This window comes from Aedes albopictus, chromosome 2 (assembly GCF_035046485.1).
Source record: "Aedes albopictus strain Foshan chromosome 2, AalbF5, whole genome shotgun sequence".
Taxonomy (NCBI): domain Eukaryota; kingdom Metazoa; phylum Arthropoda; class Insecta; order Diptera; family Culicidae; genus Aedes; species Aedes albopictus.
This window is the reverse complement of record NC_085137.1, coordinates 484,399,378-484,424,562: the sequence shown is the minus strand read 5'-3', so window position 1 is coordinate 484,424,562 and position 25,185 is coordinate 484,399,378. Positions and strand designations below refer to the sequence as shown.

General features: G+C 37.3%; 1 protein-coding gene across 1 annotated transcript in view; it reads right to left on the bottom strand.

The window, feature by feature from the left end:
* The window catches only part of LOC109399288 (uncharacterized), a 691,732-nt gene that overhangs the window by 416,371 nt on the left and 250,176 nt on the right, over positions 1-25,185 (bottom strand). The window contains exon 2 of the mRNA XM_062854141.1: positions 1,487-1,599. The gene's annotated coding sequence lies outside the window, so the exon portion shown is untranslated. The remainder of the gene's footprint in view (positions 1-1,486; positions 1,600-25,185) is intronic.

The following is a 25,185-nucleotide window of genomic DNA, read 5'->3' as shown; positions in this document are numbered from 1 at the left end:
TCCACAAATTTCTCAAAAAACTCCTCCAGAAATTCCAACATGAATTTACCCAGATATTCCACCAGGAATTTCTCCAGAAATTCCTCCAGAAATTCCTCCAGGAATTTCTCCAGAAATTCCTCCAGGAATTTCTCCAGAAATTCCTCCAGGAATTTCTCCAGAAATTCCTCCATACATTCCTCCAGACATTCCTCCAGGAATTTCTCCTGAAATTCCTCCAGGAATCTTTCCAGAAATTCCTGCAGGAATTTCCCCAGAAATTTCACTAGGATTTTCTCCAGAAATTCCTCCAGTAATTTTTCCAGAAATTTTACCACGAATTTCTCTAGAAATTCCACTAGGAATTTCTGCAGATCTTCCTCCAGGAATTTCTCCAGAAATTCCTCTAGAAATTTCTCCAGAAATTACTCTAGGAATTTCTCCTGGAATTCCTCCAGGAACTTCTTCGGAGATTCCTCCAGGAACTTCTTCGGAGATTCCTCCAGGAAATTCTCCGGAGATTCCTTCAATAATTTCTCCGGAGATTCCTCCAGGAATTTTTCCGGAGATTCCTCCAGGAATTTCTCCACAAACTCCTCCAGGAATTTCTCCACGAATTCCTCCAGAAATTCTTCCAGGAATTTCTCTATAATTTCCTCAAGGAACTTCTCCAGATTTTTTTCCAGAAATTCCTCAAAGAATATTTTTTTAAGAATTTCTTTAGGATTTTTTTTTCCTAAATTTCATCTAGGAATTTCTCTAGCATCTTCTCTAGGAATTCTTCTCCAGGGATTTCTCCAGAAATTTCTCCAGGAATTTCTCCAAGAATTCCTTCAGGAATTTTTCAAGAAACTCCTCTAGGAATTTTTGTAGAAACTCCTCAAAGAATTCCAATCCAGGAATTATTCCTGAAATCCCTCCAGGAGTTTCTTCAGTTATTCATTCAATATTTTTTGATGAAATTCCTCTGGGAATTTCACCAAGAATTTCTCCAGAAATGTTTCAGGAATTTCTCTAGAAACTCTTCCAGGAATTTCTCTAGAAACTCTTCCAGGAATTTCTCCAGAAATTTCTCTAGGATTTGTTTCAGAAATTTCTCCAAGAATTTTTTACAGAAATTACTCATGGAATTTCTCCAGGAATTTCTCCAGAAATTTCTCCGGAAATTGCTTTAGGAATTTCTCCATAAATTCTTCCAAATTTTTGCAAAAATTCCTCCAGAATTTCCTCTAGGATTTTTTTCTGAAATTTCTCCAGGAATTTCTCTCTCAAGAAATTGCTTCAGGAATTTATCCAGATATTCCCCTAGGAATTGCTCAAGGAATTTCTCTTGAAATTTCTTCAATTAGACCTCAATCTACAAAAAAAATCGTCATCGATAAAATTATATACAAATTGAAACAACCACCCTTCAGCCCCACTTGTTCCGCATTTTACCGAATTGATGCCGCGAGACCCGCCCCCTGCTCTGCCCAATATTAGCTGGATAATTGCCTTTATTAAATACCTTTTATCCCATTAACGGGGCTGCTGCTACTGTTCGGAACGTGCACCAATCATCGAGGTCGTCCGTTGTCGTTGTTGCCTCCGTCGCGTCGCGGTACTTCGATTACCAATGTGCTGAAAGTAAAAACAAAATTGGAACATTAAATGACTGCTAGCTGTGTGCAGCATGTTAATCGTGTTACATCGTTTTGCGTCAATCACCTAGGGGGGGGGGTAGGAGGCTCTATCGCGAGCGCGTACTCGTAATGAAGCATTAACCGAAATGTAAATTAAGCACATTTTAAAACAGGTAATTAACGGCATTGTTCAGGTGCTGTTTCGCTCATTGCTGAAGGTGGAAGTACTTTCCGAACTGTTAATGAAATTGCGATGTCCCATAGCTCACGAGCTGGTGCACAGTGAAAAATAATACAGTTTGCGATGAAAATGGATAGGTATTCTCTAGAAGTTTTCTCTAGATATTCTCCTTAATTTAAGCCTGTAAAATCTAATAAAATAAACTGAAGGAAATTTCTTTAAGAATTCGTTACGGTGTTCCTCAGGAATTCCTTTAATTAAATATCTGAAGAAGTTTCTAAGAAATTTATTAAGACATTTGTACAGAAATTTCTGGAAAACTTTTGTTTTTACAAATTTCTTATATTTTTTTTTGAGAAATTCCTTATGATTATTTGTCAAATATTCTTCTGGGAAATTTCTACAGATTTTTTCAAATTTTTTTTTCAGATTTTTTTCAGATATTCCAACATACATATCGCCATAAATTCCTACAGGAATTTCTCTTCAAATTCCTGTAGGTACTACACCAGAAATTATTCCAGAAATTCCTCCAGGAAATTAGCCAAAAAAATATTCATTTCTCCCGATGTTTTTCACAGCATTTCTTCAGGTATTTAAATGAATGTCAAAAATTCACCGAAATTTTTCAAAAATTTCGCCATTAATTCTCCGGAATATTTCCAAAATTTCTCTAGGAATTTCTCCAGAATTTCTTCGAGGAAGTTCTCCAGAAATACCTCCACATATTTCTCTAAAAACTCCTTCAAAACCTTTTTTCGAAAATTTTCCAAGCATCGCTGAAATACTTCACGTTATTCTAGAATTTTCATAAAATTTACTTCTTTTCAAACTGCAATTTCAAACTGTGCCGACTGGCAGCAATTTTCACGGTCGGTTTGATGTGAGCTGCAAAACATCAAAGAGGCGTTCATCGACTCGGCTGCGATTAGCATTTTGTTACCAATCCACTTCCATCGGAATAGAAAAAAAAAGGAAAAAAATCAAAACAGTGAGAAACATGGCGTGAACTACATTCTCGCACCATTTCAGCGAAGAAAATCACCGGAAACCACTTACGTCACACGGCGAGAACGGTACCTACCGTGAAGGCCGGCTGACTGGAAAACGCAAGGTTGTGCGAAAATTGGCAGTTATTAAAGACCCTACTACACTTGCCATTGCTGGCACCTCGCGTCTCTGTCTCGTTATGTTCGGCTTCTCATAACCATCTGTTTCCGTTGTGACAGCCAGGCTTTGATGTGATATGGTGATGCGGGAGCGACACTTCTTTTACCACAGAAGTATAATTATCGTCGGGTGGGATCGGTAGCATTTAGCCAGATTGGTGTCATTTTGGTTTTACAACGTTATTGAGGTGAACGCTGGCAATCGGGGTTTGAAGTGCGAAATTCTGGGAAGACTGTAGATTGCCTAAGAAGTTTGTCGGTGGGAAATCCGGGAGTGGCATTGAGAAAGATCCTCTGGGAATTCGTTCATGATTTTTTTTAATGATTCAACAATTCCTATAAAAATTACTTCAAGAATTTCTCTGAGAATTTCTTCAGGAGTTCCTCTGGGAATTTCTCTAGTAAGGTTCCGGGTCATTTGGCCGAACGCCATTTGGCCGAAAAAGGAATGAAGAACTAAAATAACCATGTCGCTGATCCCCGCATCAGTACAAATCGAAATATGTTTCAAAGAAGGATAAATATATGATAAAATATTGGCAGTTTCAACGCCAAATAATCTCTTGATATAAAAACTAGAAAGAAAAGCCTATGATTAAAAGAAGGAAATGTTTTTGATGATCATATTGATAGCTAGAATGTCAAAAACTTTCTCTGTATTCTTTTGATCATTATTCGGCCAAACGGCATTCGGCCAGATGGCATTCGGCCAAATGGCGTTCGGCGAAATGACATTCGGTCAAACGGTGTTCGGCCAAATGGCCGGACACCCTCTAGTAATTCCTTTGGGAATTCCGCAATGAATTCCTCCAGGCATTGCTCTGCGAATTGATCTAGGAATTTCTCTGAGAATTCCTCTGGGATTTCCTCTGAGAATTTCTCTGGGTTTTCCTCTGGAAATTACTCTGGGAGCTTCTCAAGAAATTCCTCTGAAAATTCCTCAGAAAACTCCTCTGGAAATTTATCACAGAATTCCTATGGGAATTCCTTAACGAATTCCTCTGGGATTTCCTCGGAAATTCCTCTATGAATTCCTCGGGAATTCCTCTTGCAATTCCTCTGGGAATCCCTCTGCAATTCCTCTGGGAATTCCTCTGGAATTCCTCTGTGAATTCCTCTGGAATTCCTCTGATATTTCCTCTGGAATTCCTCTGATAATTCCTCTGGAATTCCTCTGATAATTCCTCTGGGATTCCTCTGGGAATTCCTTTGGGATTTCCTCTGGAATTTCTCTGTGAATTCCTCTAGAATAGCTCTGTGAGTTCCTCTGGAAATCCTCTGTGAATTCCTCTGGAATTCCTCTGTGAATTCTTCTGTGAATTCCTCTAGAATTCCTCTGTGAATTTCTCTGGATATGCTACTAGGAATTCCTCTGGGAATGCCACTAAGAATTTCTTGGGAAATTTCACTAGGAATTGCTTTGGGAATTTCTCTGGGAATTCCTCTGGGATTTTTTTTTCTTGAAATTCGTCTTGGAATTTTTCTAGAATTCCTCTGGGAATTCTTTTGAACTAAGAGTTCCTCTGAGAACTCCGCTAAGAATTTCTCTGAAAATTCTTCTCTGGGAATTTCACTAGGAATTCCTCTGGGAATTCCTCTGGGAATTCCACTAGGAATTACACTAGGAATTCTTCTGGGAATTCCACGAGGAATTTCTCTGACAATTCCACCAGGAATTTTTCTGGGAATTCCACCAGGAATTTTTCTGGGAATTCCACGAGGAATTCCTTTGACAATTCCACTAGGAATTCCTCTGTGAATTCCACTAGGAATTCCTCTGGGAATTCTACTAGGAATTCCTCTGGGAATTTCACTAGTAATCTCTCTGGGAATTCCTCTGGAATGCCTGTGAATTCCTCTGGAATTCCTCTGTGAATTCCTTGGGAATTCCTCTATCAATTCCTCTGAAATTCCTCTGTGAATTCCTCTGGAATTCTTCTATAAATTCCTCTGGAATTCCTCTGTGACTTCCTCTCGAATTCTTCTGTGAATTTCTCTGGAATTCCTCTGTAAATTTCTCTGGAATTCCTCTGTGAATTCCTCTGGAGTTTCTCTGTGAATTCCTCTGAATCTCCCCTGTGAATTCCTCTCGAATTCCTCTGTAAATTCCTCTGGAATTCCTCTGTGAATTCCTCTCAAATTCCTCTGTGAATTCCCCTTGAACTCCCCTGTGAATTCCTCTCGAATTCCTCTGAGAATTCCTCTGGAATTCCTCTGTGAATTCCTCTGGAATTCCTCTGTGAATTCCTCTGGAATTCCTCTGTGAATTCCTCTGGAATTGCTCTGTGAATTCCTCTTGAGTTCCTCTATGAACTCCTCTGGAATTCCTCTGTGAATTTCTCTCGAATTCCTCTATGAAGTCCTCTGGAATTGCTCTGTGAATTCCTCTGGAACTCCTCTGTGAATTCCTCTGGAATTCCTCTGTGAATTCTTCTGTGAATTCCCCTAGAATTCTTCTGTGAATTTCTCTGGATATGCCACTAGGAATTCCTCTGGGAATGCCACTAAGAATTTCTAGGGAAACTTCACCAGGAATTGCTTTGGGAATTTCTCTGGGAATTCCTCTGGGATTTTTTTTCTTAAAATTCGTCTTGGAATTTTTCTAGAATTCCTCTGGGAATTCTTTTGAACTAAGAGTTCCTCTGAGAACTCCGCCAAGAATTTCTCTGAAAATTCTTCTCAGGGAATTTCACTAGGAATTCCTCCGGAATTCCTCTGTGAATTCCTCTGAAATTCCTCTGTGATTTCCTATGCAATTCCTCTGCAAATTCCTCTGGAATTCCTCTGTGGATTCCTCTGGAGTTCCTCTGTGAATTCCTCTGGAATTCCTATGTGAATTTCTCTGGAATTCCTCTGTGAATTCCTCTGGAATTCGTCTGTGAATTCCTCTGGAATTCCTCTGTGAATTCCTCTGGAGTTCCTCTGTGAATTCGGAATTCCTCTACGAATTCCTCTAGGAATTCCTCTTCAAATTCCTCTAGGAATTCCTCTAGGAATTCTTCTAGGAATTCCTCTAGGAATTCTTCTAGGAATTCCTCTAGGAATCCCTCTAGGAATTCCTAGAAGAATTCCTAGAGGAATTCCTAGAAGAATTCCTAGAGGAATTCCTCTAGGAATTCCTCTGGAAATTCCTCTATGAATTCCTCTGGGAATCCCTCTAAGAATTCCTCTGGGAATTCCTCTGGAAATTCCTTTGGGAATTCTTCTAGGAATTCCTTTCAAGATGATTGACAGTTAAGGCAGAAGCTAACCCAGAAATTATGATCTTCTTTTCTAAAAATTCTGAATTCATATTCAATGTATTCATTCTCCCAGAACGAACAGTTTTCTTTCAATTCGCATCAGAATTCACTGTGTTTCCCCGTTGGCACTCCACCACTGCTGATCGCAAATCGGACGTGTTCCGAGCGTTTTCGCAACTTATTAAATTATCCATCGAACAGCATCGGTTGGTCGGTCGCTCGGTGGTCCATTCCTGCCAAATGCCGGCCAATACGGCAGGATACGGCACGGCAGCGAACTCCCACTCCACATTGTTCGTGACGTTCGCTTCCGCATCGATATGGATTTCCCCAGTCGCCCAGTCGATGAGCAAGAATCGTGGGGCGTGCGCGGGAACAACGTGCCCCGTGCAATGAGATACGAGTATCATTCTTCTACTGACAGCTTCCTATTTCTTATCTGCATACAGTGCTGTGCTGTGCTTCTTTCTCTCTTTGGAAGGTTCCGTGATGATTTCTCGAACATTGCTGTTCTTGTGGGGTGCAATAAGTGTACGAGGATTTCGGTTTCATAAAAATGATGGTACATGACGCAGATCTGGGGGTTTCCTGGACTGAGCGTGGTAGCGACCAGCATGTGATCCCGACTACATGGACTATCAGAAACCATCGCTTCAAAAATGCTTCCAGTTTGGTTGAATTGGGTCCCGACTCCTTTCTAGTCAGAGCTATCTTTCCCACTGTCGGACAAACCCAACGTCGACGACCGTTGGAGTATTTCATTTTTAATTGGAATATTCGATCATTCTACTTGAGTGAACCAAGCCTGGGATTACTTATGGCTTGCCATGCTAGGCAGGAGCTCAAGCGAATGATTGAATCGGATTTACCGGATAATTCGATGAGGGAACATCTCTCGTTGCGCCATTTCCCAGTCCATCCAGATCCAGTATCGAATGAATTGATTGAAACCGATTCCGGGGTGTTAAATTAAAAATCAATATTTTCAAGATAATTGCATCGAACAACAGGAGAAGGCACTATTGAGCAGTGGACCGCAGTTGCTGCAGTAGTCTCAAATCCAGTCGACGAAAGCCTCAACACAACACCCACTCAGCAACAGGCAAGCAGAGGTATTGCCAAATCGGGGGCACAAGTTCACCTTTCACACACTGTTGTGGCACTGCACTGGGGCGAGCTGACGAAGGTAAACCAGAAAAACCATTCACCAATCGTGTTGCAACTTCACACACAAAAAAGTGCATTCTGCATCGCGCTGGCTGGCTGGATTTCGTGGCACTGTGAGTCAGATATTCATAATTTTGCGACGTTTTGAACCAGTATGTGTGGAATTTACCAAAAACATTTCAGAAATTTCAAAGCAATTAAAGTTTATATTTGCAAGTGTTCTGAAAGCTTTGTCAAACATCTATGGATATTTTTCGGATCAAACGAAAATTATTGAAAACTTAACCTTCTTTCAAATATTCGTTATAGTTTTCTTAATGGGCTTCGTATAAGGACTCGCTCATAACTTTTTTTTACAATTTTCAAAAAAAAATTGAGTTTCATTTCAAGAAGGTTTTAAAAAGTTAACTCGAAAAAATCTTTCACAATTCCCTCAAGAATTTTTCCAAGAATTACGCCATATTTTTTCTCGAAAAATTGCTTTTAAGTTTCTTTCAGAATTAAATTTAAGGATTTTTTTTCTGAAATTCCTAAATTTTCAGAAATTTCTTAAAAGTTTGCTCAAAGAACTGCTCAAAGAACTACTCAAAGGATGCCTCCAGTAATCCATCCAATGTTTTTTTTTCACGAATTCTTCTGAGCATTCCTCCAGTAACTTATCAGGGCACATTTTCAAGAATTCAACAAGAATTTACTTTGCAGCAGAATTTCTCAGATCGACGAGATTTTTTTTTCGAAAATTTGCCGGAACTTTGTTCAAACGGTCCTCTGATTTCTCTAACAGTGACTTTTTCAGAAGTTTTTGTGAGGATTCTCCCAAGGATTCCTCTTGAAATAATTTCCAGATTTTTTTCTCCCGTTGCTGCCAAGGAGTTTTCCGAAATTTCGTCCAAAAATTTCGCTTAAAATTATTCTATTTTTTTTTTAATCTGTGAAAGTTCTTTCTTTGAGGAGAAAATCCAGAAGAGAATTCTTTCAGAAAGTCGTCCAAACAATCCTCCATAAATTTCTCCGAGGAATCCTATAGAAATACCTCATCGAAAAAATGCTCCGGCAGAAGTTCATTTGACAAATCACCCGGGAATTACTCGTGGAGTCTTCCTGAAATGTAAGCGAGAATTTGACAAAATGAATTCTTTAGAAATTTCTACTTTTGTCGAAGGAACCCTCCAGTAATTTTTTCGAAGAATTCAAGAAATTTCCAAAATATGCCACCTGAAATTTCTAGAAATTAGAATGATTATTTGTCCGGAATTTGTTCCTAGAATTTTTCTACATTTTTTTAACGAGTTTATCAAATTCTAAAGAGAATCTCTTCGGAAATTTTGATGAATTTTGTTTGAATATTTTTCAAGAGCTGCTCAGATCCTTCTCCAGCAATGCCTCAGCGAATTGTTTGCAAAATTTCTTCCTGAAACTGCACTGTGAACTCCACCACAAATAGTTCTGGGGATATCTCAGAAAACATTTTCTGAAAACTACTCTGGAAATTTCGTCAGAAAGATCTTAAGGTGAAACTGGAAGCATTTCCTCACTTTTTGGTTTTTGATTTTTTTTTTTTATTAAATAACGAAGCAATATTTTCAAAATCGGTTCTCGTACCTATGTGGAGTATGTATCAAGGTATCTTCTGATTTTTTTTGTGGTGGAAAATGTTTTTCATTTTTGCAGAAACCATTTTTGAATAAAATTTCAAAAAAATTGTTTCTGCCAAAATGGAAATAATTTTCCACCTCAAAAAAAATCAGGAGATACCTTGATCCATACTCTACATGTGTACGAAAACCGATTTTGAAAATATTGCTTCATTATTTAATAAAAAATCAAAAACCAAAAAAAAAAATAGAAAATGCTTCCAGTTTTGCCTTAAGCACATTATTCCAAGGACACTTCGAAAGATGTCATTACAAGCTTCTAAGCGATTGTTTCTTAAAAATAACATAAAATTTCCTCCAGAAATCGCTCCACTAAATTAATATTTTAAAATAATTATTAATCACGCCTTCCATGAATCTATCTAAGAATCCACGTAGGGTGGCTATTAGAAATCATGCAAATATTTCTTGGAAAATCTAAGGAGCATGTCATGGTGCATATTCCGGACAAGAATTTCCGTGAATCAGATTGAAAAAAAAAAAAAAAACTTTCAATAAAGAATTTAAAATAATGTTAAATATAACATGCATGGGAAATCCCTGTGGCATAAGCCCAAAGTATTTTTTGTTAAAATGTTTAAAAAGTTTATAGAAAAAAATAATTAAAAAAAAAAGCTCTGGGAGAAATCCTACGATACATTTTTAAAAGAGTGCCTAAGAAAGGGAAAACTAAAAAATTCTAAATTTGAAGTTTTTCTCAATTTCTGAAGAGATTTGAGATGGATTTAACTAATAACTTCAATCACTCCTTGATAATATTTAAAATAATGGCATCCATGGATAAGAAAACCTGCAAGAATGTCAATAGGAAATCCCAGAAACATTTCTTGAAAACCCCAGGTAGTATGTCACGACAAGATTAAAAAAAGCATTTCTTTATAAATCAGAAAAACACTAGAAGAAACCAAAGTTATGCCGGTAGATTTCTGACAAAACTTCGGGGACAATTAATAGAAGATCAATCCAATTTTGGAGAAAAAAATTTAAAAAAACATCTGAAGGAGTTTTTGGGGAATTTCCTGATGTCATATACGCTTACTTATAGCTTATCTGAAGGAGAATATAATGCTATTTTGGAACTGACATGCTCTATATTGGTAGCTTAATAGCTTTGTGAGCCAAAAGTGGCGAAATGTAGTGCTAATGGTTCCTACCCAACTATCCACTAGGCACTATTATTCGCCGTGCGTGCTAATATTGTGCTGCCATAGAACTGACGTGATCTATACTGGCCAAGTAAAGCCCTATAAGCTCAAAAAGGCGAAATTTGTTGCTAATAGTTACTTGGGTAGGGTAGCTTATATAGCTTACTTCTGTATCTTACTTTTGTATGAATGTTGTAAAAATAACTTGAATGATTTCCCGAAACAAGCACTGGGAAAAATATTCAAGAAAGTTTTGGAGCAAGCTATGAAGTCTACGAAAAATAGAAAATATTTGAAAACAATAAAAAAGTTTCTACGACAAAAAAAACAATATGTCCTTTAAAAAAAAAACATGAAACATCGAAAATAGTGTATAACTTTGGATTGCGTGTAATGCAAATGTCTTAGGCAACATATTTGAGAATTGATGCGAATCGATGATAGGACTTCATTTTAAAGTTCTTGTAACAATTTATTGTGTCTTTTTACGGTGATTGCAAGGTATTTTGGGCGATTGTTTGGGTATTTATTTCGGAAATTTCTGTATTTATTTCGAAAATTTCTTTAGAACTTCTTGAATTTCTTGGGTAATTATTTTCAACATGCCGATTCTTCGGCATTTTTAAGATTTCTTTAGCCAAGCCTTTTGTGATTTGTTTTGGTAATTCTTTTGAAAATTTAAAGGCAATTCAATTACAAATTTATTTGGATTCTCATCGGCAATTCTTTATGAATCGCTTCGGTAGATTCAGTATATTTTGGGAATTCAATCAATTTTTTTTTTCATTTTCCTCGAGATTTTTTAGAAAATTTCATAGTTAATTCTCTTGACAATTTCTTTCAATATTCCGTCGATAGATACTTTGGATTTTTTTTGTTTTTTTATAAGAATTTCTTCGGTAAGTCCTTGAGAACTTTTTGAACAATTCCTTTGGGAATGCATTCAATTATTACTTAAGATATTGCTTCATCAGAAATACTTTCGTAATTTCTCTGGAAAAGACTTTGGCAATTTATTTGTAAATTTCTCAGGCAATATCTCAGGATATTCAGGAAATTCCAAAGGAACTGCTAAAGTAATTTGCAAAATTATTGAAGAAGGAATACACAAAACAATTGCCGAGGTTATTTGAAAAAGAATCGCCGAACTACAACAGAATAGAAACAATTGCCAAAGAAACTCCCACAAGAATTTCTAAAAAGATTTTCAAAGGAATTGCCAAAGTTAATCCACATAAGATTTACCAAAATACTCTTCGTAGAAAAATTTTGTGAAGAATTCTTCATCATAATTACCATTTGAATTTAGCACAGGAGTTTCCGAAGTAATTTACGAAAGAATTCCGAAAGAAACCACCGAAAGATTTGCTGGATGACTGATCAAAACATACCTTGCAAAATTCTCAAAACCATTGCCGAAGAAACTTCCAGAGAAATACGAACATTGATTTGGGATTTTTCGACTAGAACTGAATGATATTGCGTAGAAACGGCTATCTCAGTCTTAATTTATAAGACTCATAAATTAGGACTGAGATAGCAGTTTCTACGCAAAAAAGAAATTAGAACAAATTTTCAAAGTTATTGTCTAATCCATTTCCAAAACAAATTGTCGAAACAGTTTCCAAAGTAGTTAAAAAAAAGGTTTCAGAGTAATTTTCTGAGAATTTTTAAAAATATTGCCAATTGAATTTCCAAATCAGTTGCAGGCCTTACGCATGTCACAAAGAATATCTCGAAGAATTTTCAGAATTATTGCCAAATCAATTCCTTTAAAAACTTGCCAAGCAATTTTCAAATGAGGGGGTTAGAAGCAAAGGGATGTAAGTGACAAACACTCACTTTCGAGAAAATGAGGTTCAAAGTTTTTTTTACCAAATTTTCATCCCATACAAAATGTATGGAGTTTCAAAATTGATCTTTTCTAGGGTTTATTGTAATTTGTCTAATCATCGTAAAAATAATCTTATAAAAGTTTCCGAAAGCTTGAAATCTGATTTTTTTTTCATATGCTCAGTTCAAAATCGACAAAATGGTCACATACACCCCTTTGATTCTGGGCTCCTCAAATGTAATTATCGAAGAAATATTCATACTGATTGCTGAAGACTAAATAAGGCTGATACAAATTTGATTTTAACTTTTTGTCTCCACTCACAAATCCGTTCCCAAAGAAATTGTCTAAACAGTTTCCAAAGGATTTGCCGAAGATGTTTCCAAGGTAGTTAAAAAAAGGATTCAGAGTAAATTTATGAGAAATTTTCAAATATTGCCTTTTGAATTTTCAAAACAGTTGTGGGCCTAACGCTTGTCGCAAAAAATATTTTGAAGAATTTTCAGAGTCAGGGGATTCTTCACTTTAGATCACTTTTTAAAAAAGCACAAACTTCAAATATAAAAGTGTCTATTGATATAAGTACCTTACTTGTACACCTCACTAGCAGGAAAAAGAGACCGAGCCACGCTGCTGGCTCGCTTTTATTAATATTTAGTGCACACCTTGCACATTCCTATGCCTAACACCTGATTGGTGCACCGCGTGGCGTGATACCGCCGTGTTGCGCGCCAATCGCTGCTATTGGCTAATCCACCTAGCAGAATTTCCTGACTACTCCCCGTCTACTGGAAAGCCGTCCTCGGCTTTCACGATCTTCGGCAGCCACGGTCCTCCGTCGCTCCGGATGTCCTTTGGTGTGCAGGGTCTTCAATGTTGCGGGATTAACCTTGGTCTCGTAGGCTCAGGAATGGTACTAAGTTCATCCCTCGATTCTGGTAGCACCATCTCCTTCTTGTTGACGTCACTAATGCGTAGGATAGTACCTCGGAATAGCCAAATGAAGAAGACTCCAATTGATATGATCATCGTAGTAGAAATTGATCCGAAAGAAAGCCATTTGAAGATGTTCAGCCTTAACTGAATGTTTTCCGTGGTAAGGTTCAGCTTCCTAAGGCTTTCTCGATGCTCCAGGTGAAATGTCTGTAAATACTCCAGGGGTATACGGTCTATAATTTTGGTGGCATTTACCTTTAGTCCGGTCGTTGGTAAGAATGATTTGGTTGGTATGAAGGTGTCCAGGTTGACGTATTCCTCTCCATCTATGTATACTGAGCAATTTGAAATTTGGATTAGGAATGATCCAACTAAACTTCTTGGTTCATCCAAACAGTTTGATGATATGGTAGTGTTTCCGTTGTTGATGATGACATTGACTTCATCAATTCTCTTTATGTGGTTCTTGCTGTATGCCTTTTCTATGGGACAGTCGGCTGAGCTTCCACTAGTTAATTTCGTAAGGCATTTATCTGTCGGTTTGAGGTCGGAGTTGGAACAAATGTAAAGGTTTTTCAACTTTGGGCATGGTGATTGAACTGTGTATGATTTGATGCCTTTAAGGAGATAACTTGACTGAATGTGGATTTTCGAGCCATTATTGATGATAGGCTCTATGTAGTATAACTCGTAGTTGATGGCTTTTATCTTGGGAATCTTCAGGACGTAGATTATTTGTTGAGCATTGTGTAGGATATAAGCGCCTGCGATGTCGAGAATGTCGTTGGGTGAGTCTAAGCCAAGGTGGTTATCCGAAATAAAATTCCTGGCTAGCTGCAGCTCCTGTGCGGTGATGAGACGGCTGCTGGGGATGTTTGCCCTAGCTAATGCAATGGCCTCCTCTATTGTTTCTAAGTGTTTTGTTAATTCATCTATGTTGAAAAGTATGTTAACTGAACTCATTCGGTCAATAATTTCATTGGAGACATTTGAAATAAACATTGATAAAGATGTGGACATATTACGAAATCTATTCTCAAAATACTGATTAATTTTGACTTGTTCATTATTCTGGTCTATCAACAAATTTGTGGTTCTATTAATGATTCTCAAATCTTCCGCGTCGGGGCTACCGGAGATGTATTTCCAGGCTGAACCTAAGGTTTCCCATCTCTTTCTACGTTTCGACGTTACTGGCCTAAGTTTGGTGTAAGTTTCGGTTAGTTTATTTACTTTTAGATTAATCAATGGCCCTAATATATCGTCCTTCCAAACCCTGTCCTGGACTGTTAGTTTAATCTGATCGATCGCTCCCTCTATGCCTTCTAGGTTTATTCTGTGTAGGATTCTAAGGCTACTGCTGCTGACCCTAGCGTCGCCCATCATAACCACTGCAAGGGGGTTCTGCCCAAGGTCATGGACATGTAAGAATTTTGAAGCCACCGTCGCCAAAAAACATAGTCTGAAAGTAAAATAGTTGGGTGTCAGAGAAGTTTGATGTCTGTCTTATGTGTCTTTATGTTATGTCCGTCGGTGACAGTCTTGTCCGTTTGTTCTGTTACGTCTATCAGTCTGTATCGGTTGCCAGAAGGGTGTGGCTTAGCCTTTCCTTTGACCAATACTTGTTTTTCGCTTAAGATTTTGTGTTTGTTTTCATCTGCTTTAGTTTTATCGTTTTCTTTTGTGGACATTGCCTTGATATTGTCGCGAGCGGTTTGGATATTCCTTTGCTTCGCGAGATTAATTTCTGCAGGGCTCAAGGATGAGCTCGTTCCAAAAATAATTTCGCGAGGTTTCAAGTTAGTGGCGCTATGCCTTGTATCATTATAAAGCGCGGTAACAATCGAGAGACCTTCGTAGAGAGTCAAGTTTTCGATTTTGCTACGATTAGCTAGGTACATTTCAAGCAATGTATTGTGAAATCGTTCCACAATCCCATTGCCTCTACTATCACTAGCAAAGTGCAGAGCGACTCCTTGTTTCTCTAGAAATTCTTTGAACCGAGCATTTCTAAATCCTGTTGCCTGATCGCAAGTAATCATTTTTGGCAATCCAAAGATTTTGAAATACTCGATAAGTACTTCTGTCAGTTCTTCGGTGCTTTCGTTTGGAATCTGATATAATTGGGCAAATTTAGAAAATGAATCTACGACGGTGAGAAATTTCTGAGTTTCTTTAACGTATACATCAATAAAGACGTTTCCAAAAGGCTCGTCGTATATTCTTCGCGAAATTGGTATTTTAAAAGGTTTTCTTTCATACTTTGCGAATTTGCATTCTTCGCATTTCTTTACGAAGGATTTAACCTTGCCCAACATACCAGGAAAGTAAGCAGATTTTCTTACTTCCTCGTACGTTAGTTTATAATTCCTGTGATTGAAATTGTGCGATTTGCGTATGAACTCCTCTTGGTCTTTTGCTGCAACGAGATCAGGTAATAAAATATTAGAATATTGTACCTTTATATTTTTATTATAATCTGTTCTGATTATTTCATCACAAACTCGAATTATCTCTAAGGGTCCAAAAATACCGTTGTTTGCGGCTGGATCCAAATATTTTTTAATTATAGCTGCCAATTCGTCTTTTGTGTAGTTTGACTTATGAAAGATATGTCTCACTTGGCCGGGGAAGACCTTCCACATCGCGTGCGGGCTTTTCCGGTCATTGCCATCTAGTCGAATAATTAATTGGTTTTGGAATTTATTGATTATTTCGGGACCATAGATAGCGTCATTCGGGTAGCATTCACTGAAAAGTTCCTGTAAATTAATCTCAACTGGTGGAATTCGCGATAATCCATCAGCCACCACATTTTGCTTACCCTTCTTGTACATGATTTTAAAATCGTATTGTTCCAAATAAAGCCTCTGTCGAGTGACTCGTCCAGTGGCATCTGTAAGCTTCAGCTCTTTTGTCAAAGGCTCATGATCAGTATAAATCGTAAAAGGTTTGCCATAGAGGTATGGTCGAAATCTTTTCGCAGCAAAATAAATACCTAGTAGCTCTTTGGCTGTCGCGGAGTAATTCTCCTCTGCCTTGGACAGCGTGCGTGAGAGGTAAGCTATCGGTCTCTCTTTTCCGTCTTCTAATTGCGACAGTACTGCTCCAATGGCAATGTTGGAAGCATCTGTCGTAAGAATAAACGGTTTATTAAAGTCCGGATAGGCGAGCAACAAATCTGTAGACATGATTTGTTTGAGCTTTTTGAAAGAATCCTGGAAGTCTTTGGTCTCATAATTTATGACTTTGCCTTTACCTCTCAACTGGCTCGTGAGTGGTTTGGCAATGTTAGCGAATTGCGGTATGAAGCGGCGATAATAGCTTACCGTTCCCAGAAATGACTTCAGTTGTTTTGGGGTTTTTGGTAGTGGCCAATTTAGAATAGCCTCTATCTTACTAGGGTTTGGTTTTACCCCTTCTGTGGTAACAACGTGACCGAGGAACTCGACCTCTTTGCGGAGAAATTCCGACTTGTCGCATTGCACCTTGAGATTTGCATCGCGTAATGTCTCCAAGACTTTCGCGATGTCCTTAACGTGCTCCTTCAGAGAGGATGAGAATATTATGATGTCGTCCATATAGACGAAACATCTTATTCCCAGGTGTTTTCGAAGAACAGAGTCCATAAGCCTCTGGAATGTTGCAGGGGCATTCTTTAGGCCAAATGGCATTCGAACGAATTCAAATTTGCCGTGGTCTATATTAAATGCAGTTTTTGGAATGTCTTTAGGGTCTATTTCGATCTGGTGAAATCCACTGGCCAGATCTAATACTGTGAAATATTGGGCCTTTCCGAGCCGGTCTAGTATTTCACTGATTTCTGGGATAGGGTACCGATCTGCAGGAGTTTTCTCATTTAACTTCCTGTAGTCTACTACTATCCGGTATTTCTTTTTCCCGGAGTTATCCATCTTTTTGGGTACCACCCAGATGGGTGATGTCCAAGGAGATGATGACTCTCTAATTATACCCGAATCAAGCATCTTTCGTACTTGATCAGATACTTCATCCCTTAGATGATAAGGGTATTTATAAGTTTTTTGGTGCACTGGTTTATCATCGCTAGTTTCAATTCGATGCTTGACCTCGTGCGTGAACGTCAGTTTCTGACCTTCGTTGAAGAAAACGTCCTTGAAAGATTTGAGCGTTTTTACTAGCTCACGTTTTTCTTCATCGCTCATATGACTTGCATTGAAGTTGATTTTGCAGCAAGTTTCATTCTGATTCAACAGAAATTTTTCGTTTTCAAACGGTTTTATATTGGCTTTCACACCTGGTTTAATAGTGGACAAATGGACGGAAGCTTGGTGTCCCTTGGCGGAATATAAGCCAGGTTTTAGCAAAATGCTGGGGGTGAGGTTTATTTCATCCTCAATTAGAAATGTGCCATCTGCCGTAGTGCAAATGGTTACCATCTGATCAGTATGCTCGTGAAAGTTCATTGAAGAGGGATAGTATCGCGCGAGTGGATACCTTGTATCACCTACTACAAGCTGGTGATTTTTGGAGTCAATCAAGGCTTTCATCGATGCTATGTTTTCATACCCGATTAAGCCGTCGAAAAAATGATGGAATTTAAATACATGATAAGGGAGCTTCGTGCTGAACGCCTCCGGAAAGAGGTTAGCATGAACTACTTTATCAATGATGAATTTTCCATTTTTGTTTGTAACAACTGAGGGAGATTTTGATTTTGAAGATTTTTTAACATGTTCGGGATTAACATATGACTTGTTAGCCCCGGTGTCAATTAAAAAGTTGAGGTACCCTTTTGTAGTAGGAAACCTCAGGTACGGTATAAAATTTAAATCGGTCGTTCTCGTTTCCGAACCTTCTGAAAATTTAATTCATCACATTCGACATCGCTGTCGGAACCATCACTTACTACGTCCTCCTCTACCTCCTCCCGTTGTTCCGCTTCATTCAACACTTCATTCTCTTCGGTATTGTTAGTTTCAGCCCTTGGTTTTGCATGGAATGGCTTTTTATATTTATGAAAGGTGTTGGGTTGCGAAGCGCTGGCTTGTGGGGGACGAGAACCGCTTGTCTGTGCATTCTGTGATTTGTATGGAGTAAATTTGTTTGAATACGTTTGCTTCTGAATGGGTTTCCTAGTTTCGGCGTTTTGATTGATAACGACGGATTGATAAGCGTCGTCAAGTGACTTTGGCTTCGAATTGCGGATAATTGAAGCTAGTGGTTCACTGATCCCATCTAAAAATTTGGTCACTGTGAGGATTTCTAACAGTTCGGTTGTGCTTAAAGGGTGGAGTTGTAGATTTGATTTCAGTTTCGTATTTAATTCTTTTATCTCAATAAAATACTTGCTGTTGCTTTTATCACCCTTGCGTATGTGAAATAGTTGATTAAGATTTGTTACGAAATCTCGTTGATCTCCAAAATTGTCTCTGAGAATTCGTTTCAACTCTTGTAATGTGTCTGGATTGCCGTTTGCGCAGACAACCGTACGGGCCTCCCCTTTTAATTTATTCTTTATAGCCCTTAAATAGTGGGCGTTTATGGAATCAGGAGCACCGTTCTCTCCTTTAATTTTGAACTCTTCGAAAAGTTCGTCTACTTCCTGGAGCCAGGCATTTAATTCTTTTTTATTGCCTGTATATTCAGACAATTGCTTAATAGGGTCGGGGATATGATAAGCATGTCCCGTCCCTTGAACGAGGGCTTGCAGTTGTACAAGTTGCTCCCTCAACTGCTCAAGTTCACTGCTGTTGTCACGATCGCGTGGCATTTTTATGGATAGAAAGCAAGGCTGGTATAGGCGGGAATTGTTACTTACGATAAAATCCGTAGCATTTATTCCGGTTCTGTGAGCGGCTTAGATGTTGTCGTCCGTCCGGTCGATGTCGCTGCGGTGCTCGAAGGATGGTTCCTCGTGCTGATGCGGAGCGTGATGCGATTCTTCTGGAGCTGTTACACTAAGCACTTTAACAACACTCACTTATAAGTATCCCACTTCTGACACCAGTCAGGGGATTCTTCACTTTAGATCACTTTTTAAAAAAGCACAAACTTCAAATATAAAAGTGTCTATTGATATAAGTACCTTACTTGTACACCTCACTAGCAGGAAAAAGAGACCGAGCCACGCTGCTGGCTCGCTTTTATTAATATTTAGTGCACACCTTGCACATTCCTATGCCTAACACCTGATTGGTGCACCGCGTGGCGTGATACCGCCGTGTTGCGCGCCAATCGCTGCTATTGGCTAATCCACCTAGCAGAATTTCCTGACTCAGATTAAATGCCAAATCAATTCCTTAAAACATGGAGCGAATCTAGTTGTATGGTTAGAACACTTGACTATCACGCCGAGGACCTGGGATCGAATCCCACTCCCGACAAATTCACAAAATGTGAGTTCTTCCTTCGGAAGGGAAGTAAAGCGTGTCTCCCGAGATGAACTAGCCAGGGGCTAAAAATCTCGTTAACACGGATAAAAAAAATCCTTAAAACATTTCCCAAGCAGTTTGCTGTGTAATATCCGAGAAATTTTCAAATGTGATTATCAAAGAAATATTCGTACAGATCGCTGAAAATTTAATAATTTAATGAATCAAACAAAAAAAAATGCTGAAGGAATTCTTATAAGCAGTCGCGATGCATTCACAAATAAATAGTCCATTTGCTTCATATAAATAACGGAAGAAATTCCCAAAAAAATGAAATTTAAAAGAAATTTCCGAAAGATGACTGCACAACTTTTCCCAATGTGCTACCAAATAACTTGACAAATAAAATTCCGAAAAAAAATCCAAAAGATTTTCCGAGGGAATTGCCCAAGAAACTCAAAAAGAGTTTGAGGAAAAAAAAATCAGTAATTTTCGGAGGCATTCTCAAAAAAGTTCCAACAAATTGAAAAGGAATTACCAAACTTATTTTTGAAGGAATGCCGACGGAATTTCCAAAGCTTTTTATTTAATAAATTGCCAAAATTATCATCAAATGGATTTTATAAGTAATTGCCGAAGAATTTTTCATAAAAATTATCGAGACAATTCTCAACAAAATGCAAAAGACGGAAAACTTTATGAATGCAATTTTCACAAGCATTGCCGATGTAATTTCCAAAAAATTGAAATCAAGTCTTTTACATGAGTATGAATCGCATAAACAAAATTTATGTATTTCTTTTTTTTTAGGATTTTTTCAGTTCTTAAAAATGCACTATGAATGTGATCAAGTAACTGATTACTATTGTGAACAGTTCATGTAAATCTGAATGGCTAGAGGTATTCAATACGCCCAAACTTTTACAAACGGATGAAAAGCAGTTGAGATATAGGAAGTTAAGACATACTGTTCCGAATTGCGAAAAATATTTAGGATGCAAGTGTAGACAGTTACAAGAGAGGTCCCAACTAACAATCGCCAGCCGCAAACAAGCATGCATGCTGAATTGTTGCTTTATAATAGTAATTATAGCTGAACTTAAACTATGCTGTTTACATTACTGTACAAATGCTATTTCAATTGAAAAGATAGCCAATGTTCAGCTTTTCGTATTGGTACTAACAATGATAATTTAAAACACTTTTCAAGTGTTTAATAAGATTTTTATTCGATTCGCAGTAATTCCTTTACAACATAGTTTAACAAGACTTATTTCTGCTTCTTGTTAAGGGATATTCAAGGGAGATTTAATGGGGATCAAGGAGTTTCCTCGAAGGATTCAGTAGTTTGCTCAATTAATTTAAGGACAGTGTTAAAGAGGTGGACATTTGGGAAATTTGAGTACGAGATTCATGAACATTTCAGGGTGTCTGAGCATAGAGGTCTTGGGAATAATTTAAGGAAGTTTAATATGATTTCAAAAAGATTTATGGAGATACTTAAAGTGGGATCTCATGTGGTTTCATCAGTTTTAAGGGCTAACCAACCTTCCAGGTCTCATTTAAGAAGTATATGGAGGATCAAGAAATTTTTCTTTCAGAATTTGTTAGGTTTAACTCGGAATTTGTAAGGTTTTGTCCGGAATTGTAAATTTGTTCACGCGAATCCGAACTTTTCCAAACAAAACTTCCCAAATCATCCAGATTTTTCGAAAATAGAAGGTTTCAGACAGACCTGAGATTATTTCAGGGGAGTTCCATGGAAGAAACAGCGAGGTTTCAGTGGGGATAAAAAAGGATTCAGGGTTTTTTTAGGGGTTCAGGGGAGCTTAGAGTGGCTTAAATGGTGCTTCAGTGAAATACCGGGATTTCAGGCGAATTTCCGAGGATTTTTTTTTATGTCTTTATTTATGAGATTTTCAGCCCGAGGCTGGTTCATCTCAACCGAGGAATTTAAAAGTAAAGGGGTTAATAATACAAAGAGGAAGTCTTGAAGATTCTTTAAAAATTATTGAAGTATTATATGGATAACACATAGATCTCGGAACCATAGTAAGTACAAACCATATTCATAATACATCAAATGTTCATTAGTTCAAGGGAGCTCTTGGAGACTGTTATGATGATTATGGGTCTTTCTTTCAGGGAATTTTGAAAGTATCATGTGCTATTTTTGTTGGTTTAAATTGATGTGTAACTTACAGAAAAAAATATCTTCGATGTCTTATCGTTCCCCGACTAGAAGTACATAACAAGATCATAACAAAACTATTACAACTGTTGTTAGAAACAACAATAGTTGATATAATTCATATTGGAATGGTTTCGGCATTTGCAGTCAGAAGATCAGCTAAAACGTTATTTTTTACTCTGATCCGACGTAAAGGCCCGAAACGTTGGATCAGATTAAAAAATAACGTTTTAGCTGGTCTTCCGACTGCAAATGCCGAAAACCATTCCAATATAAGTTTTCATAGTCGATAGCCTCCAAACTATTGTTCATATAATTCTGTTATAGGGATGTGAACAGCCATAACAGAATTATATTAATATTTGTTAAAATGTGTTACTACAAAACGTGTTTCATTTATTTAAACAGATGTATAACAACATTTGTTATGTTATGCATTATAATATAATTGCCTCTAACACGTTAATTGCAATATTTGTTATATATTTTTATAACAAAATTATTTCAAAATTTATAAGATTTTTCTAAGTTTTGCGAAATAGATTGATAATTTTTTATATGTTGGTCTCCCGAGCCAAGAAATTTAAAAGAAAACTTGTAACACATTTGTTCCGAAATATATAACAGAACTTGTTATAATTTTGTTATGATTTCACAAGTTAAGTCTAACAAAATTTGTTATAATCTTCTTATGATTACATCTGAACTTGTGATATTTTCATTTAATTGGAACGAGTTTTGTTAGAATTTGTGTTGTTTTAAATACTAACGGTACATGTTTTATAACAACCGTTGTTATAAGAATCATTGAAACAAAATAACACAACCTGTTATAATTTTGTTCTCCCCATCTAGTCGGGTCATCAACTTATCCCTTAATTACATGATTTTGAGATTTATTCAAGATCAAACTAATGACATATGAGGAGTTACGGGTAATGTGTTAACTTAACCTTCTTCGTGCATTAGCTGACGCTCACCTCACTGACATAGTGCACGTTTTGGGGTCATTATGACCCTAATGCACCACTATGGTTGAGAAAACAAACCTCTTTTTGAAGCGAAATTTCATTTCATGGACACGGTGTGTTGTGTAGAACAACTTTATAATAAAAAAATAAGTAAGTCTGAAATTTTGCCCAATGATACTTTGGGCCATTTCCTTCAATTTGCTGGGTCGGTGGAAATCATCCATCGGGGGGTCTAGAACAAAAATTTTTTTTGAAGGTTTTTTATGCAAAAAACTGTTAAAAGCTCATATTGTAAATTATTGCATCTTCTACAAATAGTCATAACTTTTTTGTCCTTGAAGATAGAACCATAAAATTTTCAGGCGTTTCGAAGTAGTATGCGTAGATGACTGTGTGAAAATTTCATAGAAATATGTTGAATGGTTTTCAAATAATAGCAAAACTATCAAACGCATTCTAAAATACTAAGCTTAGTAGCAAAAGTCCAACAAAATATCTATATATTTTTCATATGAAAATACATGAGCAATATTAAATTCTAAGCACCTTGAGTCATTATGATTGCGGTACTGTGAAAACTTGTTTTTCAAATGATGAACAGATACATAGTCAAATACATGAAAGGAAAACACACACACTGCCATTATGTAGCTTTTCAATAAAGTTTTAATTATTTATTTCAAGGACGTAGTTTTGCGTTTACATGTTCACAAGTACAAGTATGCCTCTATTACGAATCCTATAATAAACACAATTATCATGATTGCTGAGCATGTCGGCCTTCCCCAAAAAAATATTTGAATGTTAATTGATGAGCCAAGAAAAGCAGTCGAGGATTGGAAAACATCTCTGTTTTGAGGAAAAAGTACAGAAACTAAATTATTTTGGAACCAATGTTTCCAAACTCAAAATTAAATAGTATTTCACCTTAGTCAAAGAATAAAAACAAGTTAACTTTGCTAAAGACCTCATAATAATATTGAAGTTGTGGGTATGAGTCCACATTAAACCACTGTCTTGAAGAAAACAATAACGAGAACTGAATTCGAAACAGAATTCAGTTGAGCAATATTCGATCAAGGGCAACTTTACGGTACTAAACATAGTTTCCGGATTATTCCACGATATTTGACATACCTGTTGAACCTAAACTTTAGTTTGTCTTTGAATTCAATAGCAATATGATGCGTATTGCTTATGCAACCATTTATTAACAAATAACAATAAATAAAAAGTACTGAAAGAATAGTTGAAAGAACGGAGTACTTATTGAAAATGTTTCTACATTAAGCATGAAAATAGGCTGTTCAGCATAAAGCCAAGGAAAAACAATTTGATAACAATGATTTAAATAGTCTTATCGATTTGTATATACATAGATACATAGATAAGACCTTAGTCATTAAAAAATTGAAAAAATGAACATTTTGAACGATCTTGAAATGAATAATTGATACTTTAGTGAAAAGCTACATAATGGCAGTGTGTGTGTGTTTTCCTTACATGTATTTGACTATGTATCTGTTCATCATTTGAAAAACAAGTTTTCACAGTACCGCAATCATAATGACTCAAGGTGCTTAGAAGTAAATATTCTTCATGTAGTATTGTATAAAAAATATATAGATATTTTGTTGGACTTTTGCTACTAAGCTTAGTATTCCAGAATGCGTTTGATAGTTTTGCTATTATTTGAAAACCATTCAACATATTTCAATGAAATTTTTACACAGTCATCTACGCATACTACTTCGAAACGCCTGAAAATTTTATGGTTCTATCTTCAAAGACAAAAAAGTTATGACTATTTGTAGGAGATGCAATAATTTACAATATAAGCTTTTAACAGTTTTTTGCATAAAAAACCTTCAAAAAAAATTTTTGTTCTAGATCCCCCGATGGATGATTTCCACCGACCCAGCAAATTGAAGGGAATGGCCCAAAGTATCATTGGGCAAAATTTCAAACTTACTTATTTTTTTGTTTTAAAGTTGCTCTATAAACACACCGTGGGACCACAGTGTCGCAAAACTACACTAAAGTCCTCTCAGTCACGACGACAACACGAACCGAATCCTACTCAGTGCTTCTGTCTGAAGGCTAGTTTCCCCACAAACAGACGCAGCATTGAAATATAGTGCACACATTTTATTTATAAGGCAACCAGAGCCGGGAACTGCCACCTCGAGAAGCTGCGCCGGTTTGACGACGACCATGGACGGCGATGGGCAGACATTAGCATAAATCAGACCCTGCACAAAAGTGCAATTGCAGGCCTCGGTCGTCGTCACCATTCGGAGGAGGCTGAGGGTAGCCTAGACAGCGATAGGGATTTACATGGGAGCGCAGTAGATCGTGAGAGTGCGATTCCCGAGAAAGCGGATGTACTAAAGTAGTCTGACCTGCTGCTTACTGGTGCTGCTGCTGTTACATTCGAGTTCAGAGGGACCAGTTTGGATCAGATGGAAGAGAGAGTCAGCACAGTGCAGCGGATTGAACATACCAGATGCATATGTTAAGTCAGCCTACCGGTCAGATAAGCAGAGGTGATTGGAGGAGGTTTTAACGTGAGAAAACTGGTGAATGTGGTGATCGTATCACGGCGTGCGATCAACTCCCACGACTTTGAGTGCTCGCTGAAATGACACTTTTGTGTGGGATTTGGTGATAGCATTCGTACAGGTACAGTTTAGATAGTTGAAAGATAAATGCAATTGATATAAAAAAATAATGTTTTGTT